At 45.8% G+C, this 14,617-nt stretch overlaps 1 long non-coding RNA gene across 1 annotated transcript in view; it reads right to left on the bottom strand.

Annotated features, from left to right (window-relative positions):
* Positions 1 to 11,938: 11,938 nt before the first annotated feature.
* Positions 11,939 to 14,617, bottom strand: part of LOC144819176 (uncharacterized) — a 704,861-nt gene continuing 702,182 nt past the window's right edge. Inside the window, exon 3 of the long non-coding RNA XR_013607224.1 lies at positions 11,939 to 11,981. This is a non-coding gene — a long non-coding RNA (uncharacterized LOC144819176). The remainder of the gene's footprint in view (positions 11,982 to 14,617) is intronic.

Consider the following 14,617-nt stretch of genomic DNA (forward strand, 5'->3'; position numbering starts at 1 on the left):
GCGGAGCCAGCATTGTGTGGGGAAAACCCAGCCCATCCAGGACACAGGTACACTCCTCCCACACATCACTCATGCTAATCTCACACTCACCACCGGGCAGACCCATCCAGACTTCCTGGAGCCTGGCATGCCAGCCAGCTCCAGCCAATCACGCTCCAGCACCCTCACTGCACACACACATCAATGTCCAGAAGTAGCACTTCCCTTCTAGACACATACAAGCCGCACATACCATCATGCAGCATTCATTCTCACGAGTTCACACATACTAAACTCGAGCCTGCACTCCCCACGCATCAGGAACTACCAGGGACACACACATTCCCCCTGTATTCCTATGGGAGGGCAGGCGAGCCATACTACACGCACGCACTTTCACTCTGGGACACAGGGAAAAGTGCGCAGAGACGCAAAAATCACTAACACAGGGTCACAAATAAAAGCTAAAAGTTTAGGGGTGAACCTGCCCTAAGGGCCAAGTCCAACACTTCTACTCCGGGGTACACAATAGTCTCTCACGTATTGATTATTTTTTTGTCTCTGCAGATAGCCTGCCCCATATAACTGAGGTAAAGATAGGCCCGAGAGGTATCTCAGATCATTCCCCAGTCTCCATGGTATATTCCTCTTATGTGAAAGCCCGGAGGTGCATCTTCCCAATTTCGCCTCATTATTTACAAATTCCACAAATTAGAAAATACCTGGCCAGGGCTACGAAATGCTACTTCCAAGAAAATACCACTTCCGTTGACTCGCCAGGGGTCCTGTGGGGGGCATACAAAACGGTGCTAAGGGGCCAGACTATAGCCTCCATAACGGGTCATAAAGGGACTGTGCAAGAAGACCTTAGAGTACTCGAGTACGACCTGGACATTTTACAATCCAGACATGATCTTGATCCAACTGAGGAGGCTGCGCGCCAGTTGCGCCTCAAACAGGCTGAATTTACGGAGTAATAGCGGGTGCAGGTTAGACAGCGGCTTATGCGCACTCAACATCTTATATACGAGGTAGGCGATAAGGCAGGGAGACTTTTGGCATGGCTGGGAAAGAAAGACAGGGCCCAAAGGACGATAGCGCAGCTTCGCAATGCCGACGGTGAGGTAAACACTACCCCTATGGATATAGTAGACGCCTTGGCCAATTATTACGAGGCGGTTTACACCCCCTCCTCCTGTATGTCAACTGAAGAGGCACAGACTTACATTAAGGATATCCAAATGCCCTCCCTCTCGGACTCTGACGCCGAACTGTTGGAGTCGGACTTTTCGACTGATGAGGTCCTGGCTGCAATTCATTCTTTGCAGTCAGGTAAGACTGTGGGGCCGAATGGGGTCCCCATAGAACTCTACAAGCGCGTCTCTGATCTTACAGCTCCGCACCTGCTGCGAATGTTTGAAGACAGCTTGGCTAAGGGGAAATTGCCCCGAGAACAACGGACGGCTACGATTATAGCCATACCAAAACCTGGTAAGCCTCCGGACGAATGTACATCATATTGTCCTATTTCATTATTAAATGCGGAGGCGAAAATACTGGCCAAAATGATAGCCGTACGATTAACCCCACACTTAGAGACGCTTATCCACCCGGATCAATCCGGATTTATGCCTAACAGGAACCCTGCTCTCAATTTAAGACGAGTCCACGCGGTATTGGCGCAGATCCCGGCTCTGTCGGAACCGGCGGTGATCTTTTCTTTAGATGCACGAATGGCCTTCGACATGGTCGAGTGGCCATATCTATTTGCGGTATTGCGACATTTAGGCTTTGGACCAAAGTTCTGTGCTTGGGTGAAACTCTTGTATACAAATCTGCTTGCACATGTTGTAGCCAACGGCCATATTTCCAGGGACTTCCGGCTGGGCCGTGGTACGCGTCAGGGATGCCTCTTATCGCCACTGCTTTTCGCACTGATCTTGGAGCCGTTGGCAGCATGGATACGGTGGGACCCCATGATAAGGGGTCTCGGCTGGACCGAGTCCTGGGAGGACCGCATATCGCTATATGCCGATGACATCCTTCTTTACTTAACTCTTCCTAGGCGGTCACTCATAGTTCTTCTTAACATTTGTGAGATTTTCGGGGGAGCCTCAGGATACAAAATCAACTGGTCCAAGTTGGTGTTGTTTGTCCTTAAAGGGCCCACACCGCGACTTCCGGACGGCTGCCCCCTGGTGATCACTGATGGGCCCTTTAAATATCTAGGGGTGTGGGTGTACACCTAATCAGGAGATATTTTATCACCGCAATTTACTGCCCCCACTTGAGCGATTCCGCACGGATGTGAGGCATTGGCACACCCTACCACTGACCCTTTGAGGAAAGGCGGCGTTATTTAAAATGATGACCTTACCGCGACTACTGTATATCCTGAAAATACTCAGTTTCTCGTGCCTCCAAAATATTTTACGTCCATAAACGTATTGGTCTCTGGTCTCCTTTGGGGGGACAAACCAGCACGCATTTCCCGGCAAAAGTTAGTTCAGGGATGGTTCGATGGAGGCATAGCGCTCCCAGATGTCTAATTGTATTACTGGGCAACCCAACTAAAGACTATAAATCTCTGGCTCCACGCTAGGCAGACTGAGCCAGCGTTCAAGGCGGATAGATACGACCTAGGGGGCGGAGGAGTGATGGCTGCGCTCTATGACCCCAGAGGTGCGACGGCCCTGCTGGGCCCTATGGCACACACAGTGAAGTTATGGTACCTGGCTTCTGCTCGCCTTAAATGTAAGGACCAGATCACGCAGATGACTCCACTCTGGATGTCGCGGCACCTCGGCCGTCTCTGTAATAGTAAGGGATTTGAGACCTGGGACCGGATAGGCATATCGATGGTTGGAGACCTCTACAGGCGGGGTGCCATCCTCACCTTTGACCAGCTAGCGGCCCAATTCAACTTGGTACAGGTGGAACGTTTCCGCTACCTACAAATCAGTCTGTGCTCCCGATTGATGAAAAGCTGCCAGAATCCACTCCTTTAGAAGATAGACTGCTTACGAGGCATAAAGAAATCCTGTTTCCTTTCACAAATGACCGAAGCTATGAGCCACGCCAAAGTCGTATTGGCTATCGGTGTAAACAGTCACTCTTTTTCCTTTTGCCAACACACATGCTCTCGTTAGTGCCATCAACTCAGCTGCTTGTGCTGAATTCTGTGTAATGCGTGCAGTTTCCACTACTGTATGCAAACTGGTAACAGCATAAGGTGCAGTCGTCTCGCCATTAGGAAGCTTGAAACAAGACCCATCAACCCATAGGATCCCATCCTGGTCCACGAGTGGTGTATCTTTTAAATCTATTCTGCCTTTAGTTTCCTCCTCTGTACGAAGAAAAGAATCATGCTGTTCTTGTGTATCTTTCTCTTCTGGAATAGGTAACAGTGTTGCTGGATTTAAAACATTACATCGCTTGATATGTATGTGACTAGCTAAAAGCATCAACTCATACCCAGATAAGCGAGCACTCGTGAGATGTTGCGTTTTCGTTCTATTCAGGAGAGTGTCCACTGCATGTGGTACCATAACGACAAGAGTGTGATCCAATACCAATCCAGCAGATTGACGAATGGAGATCGCTGCTGCTGCTGTTGCTCTGAGACAACTAGGTAATGCCTTGTCTACTGGATCCAATGTAGCCGAAAAGTAGGCACATGGCCTTTGTTTGTCTCCAAATTGTTGCGCTAAAACTGACAATGCACAACCTTCTCTTTCATGCACATAGAGTGTGAAAGGCTTACTATAATCTGGAGTACCCAACACAGGAGCAGAACACAAAGCAGTACGTAAGTCAGAGAAACTCTTCTGACATTCATCAGTCCAAGGAAGAGGTTGGGGTGAATCTTTCAAAGTAAGTGCCAACAAGGGTTTAGCCAACAAGGAAAAATTCGGAATCCACTGTCTACAATAAGAGGTAATGCCCAGAAAGCCACGCACCTCCCTTTGTGTAGATGGTACAGACATTCGTGCAATTGCCTGAATACGTTCTGGGGTCAATCGCCTTTCCTCCTTCAACAAGAGATGACCTAAATAGGTAACCTCTTGGCGGCAATATTGTAACTTAGAAGGTGACACCTTATGATGTAAATCGGACAAATGACGTAAAAGCGAAGCAGTTGCATTTTTACAAATGTCCTCTGAATCGGCAGCTACTAACAGATCGTCCACATACTGAATAAGAGTAGCACCGGAAGGCAAAGAAAAAGTATCAAGCTTGGATTTCGAAGCCTGACTGTAAATGGAGGGGCTCTCACAATAGCCTTGAGGTGCACGTTTAAATCGAAAACTTCGGCCTCCAAGAGAGAAACCAAAGAGATCTCTACTCTCCTCAGCAATAGGAATGCTAAAGAAAGCTTTTTTGAGATCAATAACTGAAAACCAAACAGCCGAAGCAGGAATCATTGTGAGCAAAGCAGTAATATCTGGGACAACAGGAAACTGAGGGACAACAATTTTGTTGACCTCTCGAAGATCGATCACAAAACGGTATACAGGAGGCTTAGAAGGATCAGTGCGTTTAAGAACAGGCAGAACAGGACTATTGCAAACATTTCCTCTCGTTTCTTCAACAACACCCTTCTGAACTAAATCATAAACAATAGCCAACAGAGCTCTTTCTCCATCGCTAGAAATCTTATACTGTGGAATGCGTGACAAGTTAACATCAGGCTTGACAGTAATCACGTAAGGTGGAATTTTGAGCAAACCAACATCATTCGGACCCGTGGCCCAAAGCGTAGCAGGAAGTGAACGCAATTCAAGTGGCCGCTGATCCTTAGACAAATACATAGGAGAGACCAAGTTATCACCCAAAGTAAGATGTACACCAGAGGGGGAACAATACAGTGTTGCATGTAGATGTTTTAATAAATCCAAACCCAACAAATTCTCACCACAACTAGTCGTTAAAATGAGCGGGGCTTCCAAATCATAAGGACCAATGGAAATAGGCAAAGGACAAGAAACCGGGTTGCTAACTGGGGCGCCAGAGAATCCTACAGAAACATTTGTTAAGCCAGACAAAGGTGCCCCAGGGAGTTTGGAGTGAATGATAGAACTTCTCATTGCACCAGTATCCAAAAAAAATGGTTCTGAAACACCCAATGCAACAACGTCACCATAAGGCCCATTCTGATCCACTGGAACTGATACCACTCCCTTGCTTTGTCCATGGCTGTCCTAGCTAGTATGAAAATCCTGAATTTTGCTTTCAGTACAATAATCGTCATTGTAATATTGTGCAGACTGAGAATTCTGTTGATCAAAATAATTCATAGTATTCTGAGGGGGAAAGGAACGCTGTTCCTGAGACAACGCACCTCGCCCTCTACCCCTAGGTGCTGACTGAAAACCACCACAGAAAACCACCACAGGCAGTCCACCATTATGCTGCAATAAAAACGGACAACTACTTTTAAAATGACCTTCTTCTTTACAATAGGCACATTGATTAGGACCCAACAAAGGTCGCAGAACAAAGGGTGCAGGTTTCTGTAGCAATCTTTGCAGCTGTTGCAATTGACGCTAAGCAGAACGAGGGGGATAAGCTTGTTGCAAAAGAACCTTCGTTTTCAACTCTTTAGTCTTCTTCTCCACTTTATCCTTTTCTTCCTTATCCCTATTCTCGTAGTACTGAGCAGTTGCTAATATCTGGGCAGACGAAGAAACAGCCCACGAACTCTCGGAGTCTTTCAATTTATGCGATAATTCGGGAAGTAAATTGAATACAAATTTATCCACAAATAATCGCTGTCCACCCACAGTACTCATATCTTGACCACTGTGATCAATGAACATCTCCTCGAAACGAGTAAAGAAATCGGAGACACTCATCTTTCTTCTGTTTACACGCAGCTAACTTATCCCAATTAACTCGTAGGGCTGGCATCATCGTTTTCATTAGAGCTATTATTCTACCAGGCTACTCTGTAATCAAATCATCGGGTTTAGCACCACCTACTTGTGCTGCATCTGCAGCAGGTATAGCAGCCCAATTACCACCTAAAGCTTGGTCGTGGTCTTCCCTACGAATCCGAGCCCACAATGCTTGAGGGACTACATTTCCCATCAGCAAATCAATATCTGCTAAATTCATAATACACGCATCAACAGTCTGGGACACTCCTTGTAATACCCAGCAGGATTCTTACGAGGGTCCGGTAAAGACTGTTTAAGCGCCAGAACTTCAGATCTTTTCCAAGGGACATGTACCCATATACGCTGGAAATGAGCTGGGATAGGCTGATTACTACCCTGGGCTGGAACCGCATCTCTCCATACCGGAGGAACTTCTCGCATAGGATAATGTTTCACTTTATGCCGGACCGCAGGATCAGGTTCAAGAGAAGCTTGAGAGAAAAAGGAAGACCTAAAAGTGACAAGTGTCCGAACAGCATCCTCGACATCGGAACCCACAATAAGTCCTTTATCAAATTTAGCCTGTACATCTAACAGACCCTGGGGAGCTGAACCCAAATCCATATCCTCCCATCCTTTGACAAGAATGTCACACATGACATCAAAAACGTATCTCTGCGTGGGCGCATTCCACTGAAGAAAAGTATGCAGGATATCGCGCACAATATACTGTGGACCATTCATGATCCAATTGTGAGCTAGAGAGTCCAACCTAACTCGCTCGTCAGAACCTGGAATTTGACTACGAGATTGCCTTCTAGACGAAGCAGGAGTCAAATTAAGAGACCCGAAGAAAGGTGATAAAAGACCAGAAACAGTATCAACTAATCGTTGACGAGCCGTAGGAGAATCTGACAGTAAGACCGGAGACAACATGTTAAGCACAGCAGGAGAAGAACTGACAGTGGTAAGAGGAACTGACGGTAAAGGAGACTGAGGTAGAGAAGTCGATGGCAAAGGAGGTGGAGGTGGAATTACTGGAAGTGGCAATTGTGGAAGAACCGGAACAACTGGTTGAACAACAGGTTGCTGAACAACAGGTTGTAATGGGGTGCATTAGCACCTAGTACATAAGGCGGAGGTAATCTCAACAAATGAGACATTAAGGGATCTTCGTCAAGATCCTTACTCTGTGGGGTAGTAGGTAACACAGGATAACATCTATCTATTGCCATACGATGCTGTCTTTCTGAGACTTCAATCATTTGATCAGTCTCATCATTCTTAAACGGTTGAGCAGCCTGTAAAATCGTCATATCTTGCGCTTTCTTATCTCGTTTTTCCTGTTTAATTCCTTTCTGTTTGGCTTCTTTACGCCATAGGCGGAAAGAGTCAAACATTGCCGACCGGGCTTTTCTCTTAAACAAAATTCCTTCTAGGTTATCTAATATGTCAGGCTCAAAGCTACCATTTGTGGCCACTGCAGAACACCATCTTTCTTCGTATATCGAATCCATGTTTCATTACAAATAATGGGGCCAAGACCATGTTTTGAATAGAGCTTATGAGTGGGAGTTCCAACCGGAGGAATTGGACAAGAATCCTCTAGCCGGGAATCCCTATTACAGTTAAAACAGCAAAACTTCCTAAACTTACTAAGCTCAGGCATTTTGTAACGAACTGAACTGTTCACAAACTTCAAGGGGATAAAATAATGATCACAGTATAAATGTACTTACCCCTTGGCTTCGACAAGTGCACTAGTCGAATAACAAACACAAGATAAAAGGGTGGGCGCTACCCACGAATACTTAACTAAGTGTTTTCTCACGCCAACAGGTGTCCGTCTAACGTCTCGCGACACCAATCATCACCAGAGCGGCAGTCAGGGCAGCAGTCGTCAGCAGCCGTCGAAAAGGAGTAGCCGCGCTACAAAATACTTTCGGTCCACTTCGACATACAGGGGTCGCTTGACGTGGTTCGTGAATCCTCCAGAATTTTCTTGCGAGGCTCCTCACGACCCTCGGGCTGAACCGCTACCACTGAAGCCGCCCACACGTTGGGCGCCAGTTGGAGAACCGGGCCTTATGGGCCGAGCGGCGCAGGGCACGCCTAAAATCTCCGGGTTCACCTGCCTTGTTAGACAGAGACACAAGACACTCTGTTAGGCGTAGAAAATCAGATTTATTAGCTGCAGCTAAGCACAGTTATCCAGGAAGTACAGATGTAGATTCTTAGGAGACTGCCACTTAATTCCGTGGCGCACAATCTTTTATAGTACACATATTTACAACGTCTACTCCCAAAACATACAAAACTGACAAATAGGAAAAGTTTGAAAACAAGCTATCAACTGTCTTGAATACGCCCTTCTTTCAGACCCCGTGTTCTCCCCTCCCCTCAAGTTATTCAATGCTAGTGCATGTAATCCAATTTGCAGGTGGCAGGACGTATTTACGAGCCTCAAAGGATAGTTGTGTAATAGGAGAATACAAGGAGAGAATAGTGAAGGCCAGTCAAATAAGATAAAGTAAAGAAAGAAGGGTGGCACCCAAACAGTCAACTAAGACAAGGATCAATCAGTCTAGACATGGATTAACCAACTCGGCCAGACCCTGACATCGGTTTATAAACAAGGACAAAAGGGTTACTTTTTAACAGGAGAGACGCATAGCAGCTGGAAAAGCAAAAACCACTACGTTCGCCGTGCTGCCTGAGTAAAGGCAACACAAAATGGCGGCTGTCACAAAATGGCGGCTGAATACGAAGCGAAGTCGAAAATCACACAACCTCACTTATTAGAAAATCATCTTTTTGTCAAACTTGAAAAGTGTGTGTTCCACTCTACTCGGGTGTAATTTTTGGGATACGTACTCTCCCCTGAAGGGGTCTCTATGGATGACTCCAAGGTTAGAAGATCCGTCAAGGAGATACAAAGTTTGTTGGGCTTTGCCAATTTTTACAGGCGTTTTATTCAAAAAATTCCTGAGAAAGTGAGTCCCATTACACGTCTGCTCAAAAAGAATGAGAAATGTAGTTGGGGTGTGGAAATGGAAGAAGCCTTTCAACATTTAATGAAGATGTTCATTACAGTGCCTATTCTTCAACATCCAGATTTGATGAACCATTTTTTGTAGAAGCTGATGCTTCCAATCTAGCGATTGGAGGAATCCTTTCCCAGAAGCATAAGAACACAGGTCAACTTCATCCGGTGGCTTTTCATTCACGAAAATTGTCAGCTGCAGAGGTTAATTATTCCATTGTAGATAAGGAACTTTTAGCTGTGAAAGAAGCCTTTCAGTAGTGGAGGCATTATTTGTTCGGGGCGAAACATGTCATCACAGTCTTTACAGATCATCGGAACTTGCAGTTTTTGAAGTCCGCCCGGTCACTCTTTTTTGCAGACTATGACTTTGTTTTAACCTACAAACCTGTTTCTGCAAATGGGAAGGCTGAGCTCTTTCTCGTATGGGAATTGGTGATGGACAGAAAGTACCAGTTCAGGGACACATTATTCCAGAAGAAAAGATTGTGGGAACCACATTATTCAATTAATTGGAAGACAAGATCAGAAAAGAGTTCCAAAAAAAAATGTTGAACTTTGGGAAACTAAAGGACCGGATCGAGAGATCAAGGAAGGAGCCCCATACTTTCAAGGAAAACTTTTTGTGCTTACTGATGAATTGAGAAAAGAGGTCGTATATTTGTGTCATAATAATCTATTGGCTGGACATAAAGGAATAAAAAAGACTCTTGATCTATTGAAACTGACCTTTTGTTGGCCAGGCATGGACACTCAGGTGAGACAGTATGTAGCCACTTGTGAACAGTGTGTTAAGGGAAAAATGTTGGCAGTCCCCTCAGGGCCTACTCATGCCCTTACCGGTAGCTCCTTATCCTTGGCACACTTTTTCCATGGATTTCATAGTTGAGATGCCTTCCAGTCAGGAATATTCGGTAATTTGGGTGGTGGTTGATCAATTCACTAAAAATAGTCATTTTGTCCCTTTAAAAAATCTTCCCACATCTCCTCAATTGGCAACATTGTTTATTCAGCATGTTGTAAAATTGCATGGAATCCCTATGGTAGTGATTTCGGACCGGGGCCCACAGTTAGTGTCTCGTTTCTGGAAATCATTCTTGACTGGTTTGGGGGTGGATTCTCGTTTGTCCACTAGTTTTCACCCTGAAACTGACGGGCAGACTGAGAGGGTAAATCAGGACCTGGAGCAATATCTGCGATTGTATTTAATGGATCAAGAGGGTGAGTTGCCATCCTTACTTAGTACTGCAGAATTTGCTTATAATAATTCAATTCATTCGGCCACAGGATATTCCCCCTTCTATTTGAACTCAGGTAGACATCCAAATATGATCTTTGGGAAGAAATAAGTTGAGGTTCCAGCAGCTGGGGAAGTTATTCAGAATTTGCAAGAAGCATATCAATAAGCCACATAAAATATTACTAAAGTTAAGGACTTGTACAAGCACCAGGCAGACAAGAGTCGTAGGGAAAGTTCAGCCTTTGAGCCTGGGGATCAGGTGTGGATTTCAACTCATCATATGAGACTGAGAGGAAATCGGAAGTTTCAACCTAAATTTGTGGGACCCTACCCAGTGCTTAGAATGGTAAATCCCGTAGATGTCAAAATAGATCTTCCCAAGAAATTAAGAATCCATCCAACTTTTCATGTATCTTTGGGAAAGCATAGCCCTCCAAATAGGGGAGAGGGGTTGGCCTAACGACTAAGGCGGTCGACCTCGGACCTGGGGATCTGGGTTCGAGTCTCGGTAACGACGCCAATAACCCCCTGTGATTCTGGGCAAATCACTTAATCTCCCCGTGCCTAAAAAAATGAAAGTGTGTCCTCATGTAACGTAACTGGTGCTATGTAAAGCGCTCTGATAACTGATTCGGTTCGGTTCTAGTTCGCGCTATATAAAACTCCCAAAAAAAAATAATAATAATAAATATTAGACAGGGTTCATCTTCTGTTCCTGTTCAGGTACATTCTGAAGAGGAATATGAAATCAAAAGAATTCTGGATTCCAAGAGGAAGGGAGGTAGATTGTTCTACTTGATTGACTGGAAGGGGTTTGGTCCTGAGGAGAGATCCTGGGAACCTAGCTCCAATGTTCAAGCTCCCAGATTAGTGACTGCATTTCACAAAACAAGTCCACAGAAGCCTAGGGAGGGGGTTTTGGTGGGGGGTACTGTCCGGACTGATCAGACAGGCATTAGTAGATGACACCCTGCTCCAACCTTTAGGATAAAAAGGGGCTATTCTGTTTTATATCCCCCATGGGGATGGACCCAAACACTGGCCAAAGCTTTTGCGAGTGATTTGGAGGGACAGTAATATTTCTATAAGACTTCCTGGAAGAACGCTCCCGATTTAGCAGTTAGCGTTCTAACCTTTTTGACCTCGTCTGACGATTATTATGTGAAGCACGAGCATTTGGAATGCTGCGCACTTCAACCGTCTCGCTTGACTGGGAAGCAGTCTTTCTTCAGTCAGTGCATCGTGGACGATTTTCCTGGACTTCGTGAAGATTCCTGTATGTTTAGTTTTCTTCAAGCCTGTCTTCGCTCGCATTCCTGTTGTGTCTTCTTGCGAGGAAGTTCCGAACTGCTCCAGTCAGGTAGCTCTTGCCCATTACTCTCTCGGACTTCTTGAGTGAGAGTCTTCTGGCTTGGGTAAGAATTTTCCATTTAAACTGCGGAGCTAAGGAGCATTCAAGTTTTAGTTTGCAGCCAATATTCAGTTTATTCAGAGATATCAGTGAGGAGTTTACGAAAATGCTCAGTTTGTCGCCAGTTTAAATTCTCTCTGAGGTTGACTCGAAATATAATTACGACAGAGCTAGAAGAGACTCTAAATATTAGTTTGACTTTGGTACTTCTTAAGCGCTATTTGTTGGACAGTTTAAGCTGCATATTAATTAAAGACTATTGCTTATTATTTGCGCAGCTCATTTTTGTACATTCAGCATTGCAAGGCAAGAAAACCTTTTTTTCTTCAACTTATCCTCTACGTAGATATAAATATATATATATATATATATATATTTGTACTTACCGCCAAAAGCCAGTTCTTTGAGAGCCCTCAGTTCCTTGTTAATCTGCAAAGAAAGAGAAAGAAAGCTCAAGTCCAGATTGTTCACTCCTGGTTGCATTTCAAGTTTCCTGCAAGATAAAGAAACTTAGTAACCAGTAAAGAGAGAGGCTAACCCCACACATTTTCAGGTAACACCAGCTTTAGCTGGGACATTAGATTAGGGTAGAGGTAGATAGGATTGTTTTAACCTCTGCTTTTCCCTTACAGGAGATCTCGCACATAGAAGATAGTGGTGAAGACTCCAGTGTGGGCAGTCTCTCTTGTTTGTTATCCCATTCCCCTTCCCCCATACTCAGTGTCCAGTTTAGTCTTGGTCTTGGGGTGTAGGGGAGTTGGGAACTAGCTACGTGACCTAGCCTCAGCTGTACGGCTCCTACGGAACCAGCAATTACAGGTACTGCTTCTTGACAGCTTCGACTCTGAGATGAGCAAAACGTAAGACTGTTGTAACGCTGCTGCAACCACAAATTTGACTGCGGGAGCGGGGCGCCGGACGAGCCATGACCCGAACAACATGGCGGCGCCCTGATGCGGGGCTATATTGGAGCAGACAAAGAACGGGACCGTGAGGTGAGGCGCTGCGAGGGATGAAGATCGTATCGCTGTACGCACAAGGCATGAGGCACTGCTCCTATTAGACTGCCAGGAAGCATCAGAGGTATCACAGGGAGCAGTGCACATATTTGGGATGCGGACTGCGAGGTGTTGGCACAAAATGGCGGCTCGCACTGGCGGCGGGATCCGTTAGTGTCCTACGGCACGATATAGAGCTATAAATGACAAACGGAGACACAATGAGAAGCTTGCCCCCAAATGTCAACACCGCCTGACCTTATTCTGCTGCTAGAACGGATGCTGTCATAGATGGACCCGTGAGCAAGTTTCAAACCTCAGTCCGCGCGGTGAGTCGCCCACCCGCTGCGCGAATGCAGGATCTCGGAGGCACACGGAGACACAGTGCAGTACACACGACATTGGGGCATGGGTGAGGCGCGCACTGTCTGACAAACCCTGCGGCACACTGAAAACAAGCGACTGTCAAGCTGAGTGTACTGTGGACACTGTCGTATATTGAAGCGGAGGGCAGTGCACAACGTGGATTCCGCTGGTTGGGAGGCTCTTGCCCTAGTGTTCCTATCCTGAGTGTCTGTTCCAGTCGTGTGCAGCTCCTCACACTGTGATCATGGAAATCAGGGGTCCCCACCCCTACAGCGTAGATCCGTAACGATGCCTCTTGCCGGGTGACTTATCTGGTGGAAGGGACTGCCCTCGAACTAGCACCTCACTGAAGCTAAAGCGCCACTCCCGCTACCAGATATCTGCGGGCTCTGCTGAGGACTGACTGGTGCACAGCGGCTGTTGTACTAAAAAAGCGAGGTAACACTCATTAATCCTGCTGTAGCAGGGATTCCGTTCTCCTACAGAACTGTGCATAGAGATTTGGAACCTCAGTGAATTAGGGTGGCCCAAAACTCACCTCAGTACCCAAAATCCCCTTACCGATCTAGCTACAATGTCTCATTGGTCATAACAAACTCCCAATGTTTAGACAAACCAGAACATGAACTTAGAATACCTCAGGTCACGTGGAACACATGAACACTCTTTCGTAATACAATCATTTCAAACCAGAACGTGGAGTAAATGAGGACGCGTGCACATTTGAAATATTTATTTACTAATGCAGTGTTCTCAAACGCAGTATCTTAGATAATACAAGCAAACATATTATAAGAAGCAAAGTTATCAGCATAGTTACTAGTCCATAAAAGGCAAAAGGTGACAACATGCTAATATGTTGAAATGAATAGGAGTTAACAACACCTAATTCTCACCCTCCCTATCTAGCATATTATATTATATCTAAGAAGGTCTCTTTGGGTTTTAAGCAGGGCGGGCCCATACCTAAAGATCTCAGTGGCAGAGGATGTTATGTTATGTTATGTTATGTTAGTGAAATTTGTAATGCGCACAGCTGCTCCAGCAAAGGAGCGTCCCGGCGCCCGACAAGATAGCCACACAACATAACGAAGGAACAGATTTATTTAAAATTCAAAATTTTAACAAGGCTGAGGAAACAGGAGAGTCTTGACGGCCTTGCGAAAGGAAAGCAGATTGGCAAGGGACCGAATTTCGCGAGGCAGTGCGTTCCACAGAGCTACTGCCCGCACCTTAAAAGAACGTCCCCCGGCTCGACTAAGTTTGAATCGTGGGGCAACTGCCAATTCGAGGAGCGAAGGGAGCGGCCTGGGATATATGGGCGCAGAAAATTATGCAATATGGGGGCAGAAGGGCCCTTTAAGATCTTAAAAGCCAAGCAGAGCACCTTGAAGTGAATCCGCTGCCTGATCGGCAGCCAGTGGAGAGCACTTAGGGTGCGGGAGACCGAGCAGAACCTAGGGAGGCCTACAACTGCTCTGGCTGCTGCGTTTTGCACTCGCTGGAGACGAGTCAGCTCGGCCTAATTTAACCCAATAAAAAGGGAGCTGGCATAGTCTAGCCGAGCCAACACCGTCGCCTGAACCACAAGTTGGCGGGTTGCGGCATCAAAATATTTGATCATATCATCTTCCACCAGCCCTCTGCATGCGAAGCACCATCAAGTGTGTAATGTTTGCTCTATGCAAAGCAATATAAAAC

This window comes from Lissotriton helveticus, chromosome 2_1 (genome assembly GCF_964261635.1).
Source record: "Lissotriton helveticus chromosome 2_1, aLisHel1.1, whole genome shotgun sequence".
NCBI classification, from domain to species: Eukaryota; Metazoa; Chordata; class Amphibia; order Caudata; family Salamandridae; genus Lissotriton; species Lissotriton helveticus.